Below are 9,566 nucleotides of genomic sequence, written 5' to 3'. Positions count from 1 at the left end.
CTGTTGCTCTGGGCATGGTCATCGGGTGCTGACCCTTATTTCCCAATCATAATGTGTGTAAATGACACCATGAAAAGTACTGACTTACGCAGGGTAAGCAACTACACACAGACAGCTGGGGTGTCAGCCATCAGTGTGTCATAATACCATCAGGGTGTCTTCTACTGACATGGATAGATAGTTCCATGTTGCCACCGGAATTTCAGGACAGAATAACAATTGGATGCTTATGACTGAGCAGGCGGCACAAACCGTGGGACAGGATTGCCTTGTGTGTATGGGACCAAGGGCCTTGCTACAGGTCGTTTCCACCACACTAAACCAAACCTGCTTAGTGACGGTTATGAATTCCACTTATCTGGCACTCGATTCATATTGCGTGGCGTGGGATAAAGTGTATCCCTTGACTGAAGCACAAGAAAAGAAGCCAGTGTTCTCAAAGGATGTGCCACGTTTAAATTTTACCTGCTTTAATATGACAGGAAATGGCCCCGTATTGGGCAGATTGCGAGCAGACTATTGTGCAGATGTTTCAGAAACCAATCACACTTTCGTTCCGGTGAGCAGGGCAGACATCTGGTGGTGGTGTGGTGATGAACGCCTATTCGACCGTTTACCAAAAAACGTTACCGGCCTGTGTGCCATAGTCTCTCTGATTTGTCCGGTCAAGAGTAACTCCAGTAACAGTGGACGGTTTACTGTTGGCCATAGACTATGTGCTGCCCGAACGCTGGCACCGGGACAGATGATCCGCATCGTGGATGAAGGGCCACGATCCCACCTACATCGACTCAATAGGTGTTCCCCGCGGAGTATCTGACGAGTACAAATTGGTTGACCAAGTCGCCACAGGATTTGAAAGCCTACCTTTAATCTCCGCTTTGTTTCCCATTGTACCAAATAAGAATGCGGACCGCATTAATTACATCCATTACAATGTACAACGTCTAGGAAACTATACCGCGGATGGGTTTGGGGCCGTGCATGAAAAGTTGTCCACAACCTCATTGATGTCATTTCAGAATCGAATAGCATTGGACATGCTGCTGGCGGGAAAAAGGCGGAGTGTGCACTCTGTTCGGTGAACAATGCTGCACTTTCATCCCGAATAATACCGCCTCGGACGGAAGCCTGACTAAGACCATTCAAGGACTTCGAGCCTTAAACGCTAAAATGAAGGAACATTCAGGGGTAAATACCTCCATGTGGGAGGATTGGCTGAACGTGTTCGGATGCTACAAAACCTTGGTAGCCTCGGCGCTCACATCCATAGCGGTGTTCGCGGCTATCCTCACACTGTGTGGCTGCTGTTGCATTCCGTGTCTCCGAGCTCTCCTCAACAGGTTGATCGTGACGGCCCTTGGGCCTCAACCGCCAGAATCACTACAGGAGACATACCCCCTGCTGGCCACGGATTCCTCAACAACGGACAACGAGGACGACAACGAAGGAGAAGAGGATGATGACATCGACGACCACCCGCACCTGCCGGACCTGTTCCCTGATCTCGGGACTCATGGAGATGATGAACATTGCTGATCTCTGAGTGTAAATGTGTGACTACAACAGAAATGAACTCCTAGTTGAAAATCTTTTGAGAAGACTAGATTGTGATATGAAGTATGATGTGTTGTATAAGCATGCATGATAAACAGGAGGGAAGTGTTGGAACTATTGTAAATAAATAATACGTTATCATGCTTGCTATTAACAGAACATATGATGACTGGCTTACGCCTGTGACACACTGATAAAATAATGCTGTGTTTAAGTGATTATAAGTACTGCACAAGAAGTTTCCGGATATCAGCATAAAGCAGATATCTGCAGAGAAGAGGAAACTTCTTGTTGCTAAACAAATGAGAACAAGAACGAATCAATGCCTGACTCAATACCTGAATCCGCTGACTGTGACCACTCCTTTCCCCTCCCTTTAGGGGCGCAGTTAGCTATGTAATCTAGGGTACACCCAGAGTTAATAAAAGCAAGGAAGCAGCAGAGACAAAGCAGAGTATGTTGGAGATCTTACAAATGTCGACTGCTCTCCTTGCAAGTAAATTCTAACGTGTTTGTGTCTTTCTTTGTCTCCAGAGAGCTTGATCTTACAAATGTTACGTGCCTAAACCTAACACCACCATGTGGACCAGACTACAGGAGTGAGGTTAGTCACCATGTGGACCAGACGGACTACAGGAGTGAGGTTAGCCACCATGTGGACCAGACAGACTACAGGAGTGAGGTTAGCCACCATGTGGACCAGACTACAGGAGTGAGGTTAGCCACCATGTGGACCAGACAGACTACAGGAGTGAGGTTAGCCACCATGTGGACCAGACTACAGGAGTGAGGTTAGCCACCATGTGGACCAGACTACAGGAGTGAGGTTAGCCACCATGTGGACCAGACTACAGGAGTGAGGTTAGTCACCATGTGGACCAGACTACAGGAGTGAGGTTAGCCACCATGTGGACCAGACTACAGGAGTGAGGTTAGCCACCATGTGGACCAGACTACAGGAGTGAGGTTAGTCACCATGTGGACCAGACTACAGGAGTGAGGTTAGCCACCATGTGGACCAGACTACAGGAGTGAGGTTAGCCACCATGTGGACCAGACTATAGGATTGAGGTTAGCCACCATGTGGACCAGACTACAGGAGTGAGGTTAGCCACCATGTGGACCAGACGGACTACAGGAGTGAGGTTAGCCACCATGTGGACCAGACTACAGGAGTGAGGTTAGCCACCATGTGGACCAGACTACAGGAGTGAGGTTAGCCACCATGTGGACCAGACTACAGGAGTGAGGTTAGTCACCATGTGGACCAGACTACAGGAGTGAGGTTAGCCACCATGTGGACCAGACGGACTACAGGAGTGAGGTTAGCCACCATGTGGACCAGACTACAGGAGTGAGGTTAGCCACCATGTGGACCAGACTACAGGAGTGAGGTTAGCCACCATGTGGACCAGACTACAGGAGTGAGGTTAGCCACCATGTGGACCAGACAGACTACAGGAGTGAGGTTAGCCACCATGTGGACCAGACGGACTACAGGAGTGAGGTTAGCCACCATGTGGACCAGACTACAGGAGTGAGGTTAGCCACCATGTGGACCAGACTATAGGATTGAGGTTAGCCACCATGTGGACCAGACTACAGGAGTGAGGTTAGCCACCATGTGGACCAGACTACAGGAGTGAGGTTAGTCACCATGTGGACCAGACTACAGGAGTGAGGTTAGCCACCATGTGGACCAGACGGACTACAGGAGTGAGGTTAGCCACCATGTGGACCAGACTACAGGAGTGAGGTTAGCCACCATGTGGACCAGACTACAGGAGTGAGGTTAGCCACCATGTGGACCAGACTACAGGAGTGAGGTTAGCCACCATGTGGACCAGACTACAGGAGTGAGGTTAGCCACCATGTGGACCAGACTACAGGAGTGAGGTTAGCCACCATGTGGACCACACTACAGGAGTGAGGTTAGCCACCATGTGGACCAGACTACAGGAGTGAGGTTAGCCACCATGTGGACCAGACTACAGGAGTGAGGTTAGCCACCATGTGGATCGGTTTGAAACCATCCTTTCATTTTTCTGCGTTCCTCAGGTGCCAGTGGAATCGCTCGAGCTCACTGGAGTCCAAATTCTCCAAAGTGTCCTTGAACCACATTTTTACCTTAAAGAAATAAATCATCATATATTAAGTCTTAAAATCTGAATTCTTGACAAAGAATCAGATGGACTTGAACAAACTCAGGAACATCCAGAAATCTGAAAATGGGTTACAGACGAGTGTTTCCCAACCCTGGCCCTCAAGGGTCGCTGCCCTGCATGTTTTAGATGTTTCCCTGCTCCAACAGGCCTACGTTTGGACCTGCAGGTCTTCTTGGCGGGAGCTGCAGGACTAAATCCAAGAGATCCCTGTGCGGTCTCTCTGACGGCAAAGAGCAAACGTGGAAGACCCTCATCCCTCTCAAGACAGACCTGCACAACATAGACTTTAAAGTCTGATGAAATCGTTCCCCCAAGACTCGGAGTGACAAGGACTCGATGTTTGATGCAAATACTGTGAAACCTCTCTGAGGATTTCAGTGAACTGCTGTCTGTGATCTGTGTTGATTTAACCGTGTAATCATTGTTGCTGATTTTAACATCCATGTGGACATTCCTCAGGACAATCCTCAGGACAACCCTGAGGACATGAGGACAACCCTCAGGACATGTGGACAACCCCCAGGACAAATGGACTAAAGACCTACCAACTTTGGGCCGATGCTGCATGTAACAGAGAGCAAACACAATAGGGGGCGGAGCTAGACCTGCTGGCTCTGACGGTCTGAGCATCTCAAAGGTTAGTGTGTCTGATGTGGGCATGTCTGAAACAAACAGATCCAACACCACCAGAGATCTTTTCTCTTTTATTATCAGAACAAGGCTTGCTGCAACCAGGGGCCTTATGTACTAAGAGTGCGGCGCACAAAAAACGTGCGTACGCCACTTTCAACGCTCACGGTCGGATGTACAAAGAATGACGTGAACGTAGAAAGCTGCGGTCCGTCACTCACACATTACAGTAAGGCTGGTGCACGCACTTTTCTGAGGTTTTGTCCGTTGGCGACACTCACTGGTGATGCAGTGAAGTGCAGAACGTAACGTCAACAATAAATTCACGACCACGTGAAGGAAACGACAGTCCCCACATCACCAGATAAGTTACACAAGAGTGGAGCTGCAACAATCTCACAATCAACCTCATGATCTGAACAAACAACTAAAGGAGCTCAACGATGGAACCTGCAAATCCAAAGCGCTATAGAGGAACCTGCTGATGTATCAGATCACACCGACCTGCTGGTCCAGGACTAAGACTGGACCATCAGCTGGTTCAGGTACCAAGAGGATCTTCTGGATCTCTGCCCTGAACTGGACCAGCTGCTCCGGTTCAGACCAACATGATCTTTCAGCTGGAGCTGCTGACAGGTCGGAGATCTGTCTGTCGTCATGACGACCGTATGGGAGGACTACTGGAGATAAAAGCCAGACCCTAAACATCCCATAACTGTGTCTGGACAGAAATACATTAAAAATAATTTTGCAGCAAAAACCGGTTCTTTAAAGTTGTCTTTAAAAAAAAAGGTGTCACGGAAATGTGATGTGTCTGTTGTAGAGACAACTCTGTTGTATTAGACGCTATATAAATAAATAAAAATGTGCATGTGTGAACTGATGTGATTCAGCAATGATGAAATACGTTTTTATTGAATGTTTAGGCAACTTTCAGAGTCTGATATGGGGTCGGCTGCAGGTTCTGCAGGATCCAGAAAGTGTTTCTGATTTCTTCTGATTTGTGGCCGCGGGAGCGCGCACAGCAGCCCGCTGAGCGAGAGCGCTACAACGTCAGAGTTTCAGCTTATGAAACTCAAGAATGAGATCAAGTCATATTTAGGCAGAAACAACTTTTCATTAACTGTATTTGGCCTTCAATCAATATTTGGCAGGTAAAAAGACCCATTTTCAGGGGAGAAATCAGATTCTGGGAGGCAATCACTCTTTGGCACGACACAGGGATCTAGACCGGTCTCTCCTCCTGCGGATGAAACACTCGAGTTACAGCAACTTTGCTCTTTATTTCTCACGTTTGCCCCTCGATAATCCCGTTGGAACAAGTTGTCTTTATTTCTGCAGCAGAGGAATCAGATTATGATGCTTGATGTTTTAAATATAAATGTATTTTGTTCACATTGATATACTTAGAGGTGATCGCGGACATCCATAATGTGTAAGACTAAATAAACGTGTACATTGGTCTTAATCCGTTAGTATATAATATGCATGACAATAAAGCAGAACGAGGAGCCGTTTTTCATCCACCAAAAATTCTGGTGTCGGTTCCTAAAATACAAACAAGAAAAGCAGAGTGTAATGATGCACTAACGCTGGCCATAAACATTCACAAACCCGTACGATCATAATAAAACCAAAACTCTTCACGGAACGCAACGCAAAGCAAAGAACACCATAATGTAGGTGTCAAAGTGAATCCCAGAAGGGCCGGTGTCCTGCATGTTTTAGATGTTTCACTGCTTTAACACACCTGATTCTAATTAATCATCGTCACCAACTTGTCATCAAAGTCTGGATAGTTCTGTTAATGACACAGTCACTTGTATCATGGTGCAATGAAGCAGGGAAACATCTAAAACCTGCAGGGACACCGGCCCTCGAGGACTGGAGTCCGACACCAGCTGAAATCGGAAGAAATGCTTCAAAATGAATTATTTATTCCAGCTCAGAACCGATTTTTTTTTTTTATTATTTGTTTTACCTGTTTTTGCACATTTCTTGTTAAGATGAGCGGTTTTTAATGGATAATTATCTTCAATATCATATTCAAACATATATTTGAGGGAGGAGACGGGGCGGAGTGTTGTGCTCCCGCATGTGCACTCAAATCCACGCTGATTGGGATGTACAGAGAAACCTGCGTGGATTTGGGCGAACGCACAGCTTTGTACATATGAATTCTTGCGTTCATGTGGATTCCACGCACAGTTTCACGTTGAAATCCACGCACTCTTAGTACATGAGGCCCCAGGTGTCTTTGCTTATGGCAATGAAAACACTCACAGTCTTCACCAATGGCGGAACATACATTTTTATGCACCAATTTCGACGTGCGTCTCCGTTCAGCAGTTGGGGATTGTGTAACTTTTAGAGGAAACACATTTTTATACGTTAGAATCAAGGTTCTAAAACCTTGTCCATTTGCTTCAGGGACAAGTTCATAGGTGTGAAACATCGTTCTTTTCAAGTTAGCACTCAACGGCAGAGACCACAACTAATTTAGTGCAGTAGCCATGCACTCAAAGGCAACAAAATAAGAGTCAACCGAAACGAAGGAACTAACGTGGTGTGCTTACTGACGTCAACGTGTGTGCTTTAAGGTGACGTAGCTATGGACACGGGTCAACTTTTTTCAAGAGCTCTGATCCGGAGATGCCTCGCTTGCACTGACAGCTCTTTGTTGTGCGTCTCCACCTCCTGAATATGAAAGGGTTAAGCGGAGATCTTCGGGGGGACAGACCTGGTTGATGTTCAGAAACTGGATCAATGTCCACACTGGATCACTGAACACTTGAGCAACCTCTGCTACCTTCTCATCCGCCCCGTCTATAGCGGTAGACGTTTCTAACAGCCTCTCAGACGTTAGCTGCTCTACTTCAGCTTTGTCAGAGAGTTTCTGACAGAGTTTCGGTTCTTCCTCTACAGACTACGAGACTGCCGCACTTCTGGAGTCTCTGGTGGTCAAATTAGAAATTGCAAAAGTTGGCCCTTCTGCGTTAGCATCGAGTGACGGGTCTGTTGGAATGAGGATGTATTTGTTGTCTGTAACATGATTTGCTCTGAAAGAGAGAGATCTCTGCAGCTGAAGAAGCTGAAGAACAAGGAACTCTTTAGTTTCTCCTTCAGGAACAGAGGAGGTTGTGATTTAAGACTGGAAGCAGTTTGACTTACAGTATAGTCATCACTCCTGGAGTCGTCCTGGTCCTCAGACGTCACATCGTCATGTGTTTGAAGCTGACTGCTGCAGAAATGGAGAGAAAAGAGGATTGGTCTGCAGATGCTTGACTGTGATTGGTTGACAGGTCCAAGTAACAGCTTCTGAAGTCTTGTTGTGAAGCAATAACACTCTATGTACAGACGGCTGCTTCAGTCATCCACTCAAAGGCATCAGTCAAGGTTTGTGTTATTCACCTTGAACTCTGCATCACAGACGATCTCTGCTGCACCTTAACTGCTTTATTCACGTTCTGTCTCTTCCTCTAGTGTTTGTGTTCTGAACAAATCATTACAAACTTCTGAAGTGGACTATTTTTGAATAATTAGCTCTGTTCTGAGCCTCAGCTGAGGATACGGAGTTGGCTAATGCTACTGCAAGACCACAACAGCCAACATTAGCTCAGGTTCTGCAACAGTGACAGACAAGAGACGACCCACGGTGTTGGGACTGAGCGGGCTGTTGGTGCGGCGCTAGCCGGGGGGCTAGTGCTGCTAGCGCTCCCAGCGCCACCGGGCCGCGGAGGAAAGCCCAGCCGGTGGAGGTTTGTTTATAATTGTTATTCTACTCATTTTATTTATTTTTATTAAATGTATCTGTTGCAAATGAAACCTGCCTTCCAATTCAGTGTATTTTTCATTGCATTTTTAGCCTAGTTATTTTTGTGGTCTAAGGGACCCCTCCTTGAACCGCCACCTTACTGTGGTGGAGGGGTTTGTGTGCCCGAGTGTTCGAAATATGTCTGTAACCAGATCTAAGAAAGAGGATTTTGATTTTGATTTTATTAGGATCCCCATTAGCTGATGTAGATTACATCAACTACTCTTCCTGGGGTCCGATCAATGAAACAATAAAATGATATGATTGAAAAATAAGAATACAGTTCAGAAATACACTAACATCACAACAACACAACAACAAATAAACTAACATCACAAAAAAAAAAATTACATAGACAACATACAGTCTATAAAAGTAACAACATTTAACAAATCAGCAATTTTAACGAACATCACAAAAAGATTTACATAGACAACGTACAGTCTATAAAAGTACCTGCCATTAGCAAATCAGCTAATTTAGCAATTCATTTAGCAAATAGCAGCAAAGCATAGTCTTAACATCCAATCACATATAGTTCATGTGATTTTGAAGGGGATCATCACATATAGTGTCAAAACACACTCAGATACAGCAAGACACACCGTAAATAAATCATCTATGGTTACACTACCTTCTGTGAGCTATGTATTTCTTCACTTGTTTTTGAAACTGACCTTGCACTCGGTTTTAGAAATGTAACCCGGAAGATAATTCCATTCAGCAATAGCTCTGTAGAGTACTGTTTGTTGTTTGAAATGTGTTTTTGCTTTTGGAACACAGTATTTACCACTAACTGCATGTCTGGTGGGATATGAGTGTGTGTCAGCACTGAGTGTAAGTTGTTCATATAGACAGTCAAGGATTTTCAGATGATAAATGTCTCTCACAAAGGAGATTAGGGATGATTTTAACCTTGCTCACACTGAGCCATGCTGCTGCCTTCACACACTTCCTGCCTTCATCTGCAGAGGAAACAACATCAACTCACCTTTACCTGATGCAAGCGGGACAAATGTGGTGTAAAGCCTGGATTAAGGTTCTGCGTTAAACCAATGCAGAGCCTACGCCGTTGCCGTGACACTGTTGCCACGACGCCGTTGCTGTGACACCGTAGCCACGACGCCGTTGCCGTGACGCCGTAGCCACGACGCCGTTGCCGTGACGCCGTTGCTGTGACACCGTAGCCACGACGCCGTTGCTGTGACACCGTAGCCGTGACGCTGTCGTGAACCTTCGGACTTCTCCGTCACTCCATTTTTCCACGGTGCAGTTCCCCCCCAGAGCGCAAGTTGATACTTTGTTTAGCTTCCGGCTATTCCGGTCACAGTGAATCAAAGAGATAAGGACAACTATTGTGCAAAAAAACGACACAACCCAAAACAAAACAAAAAATCCAC

Source organism: Cololabis saira, chromosome 20 (assembly GCF_033807715.1).
Source record: "Cololabis saira isolate AMF1-May2022 chromosome 20, fColSai1.1, whole genome shotgun sequence".
Lineage (NCBI taxonomy): Eukaryota > Metazoa > Chordata > Actinopteri > Beloniformes > Belonidae > Cololabis > Cololabis saira.
Note: the sequence above shows the minus strand (reverse complement) of the source record.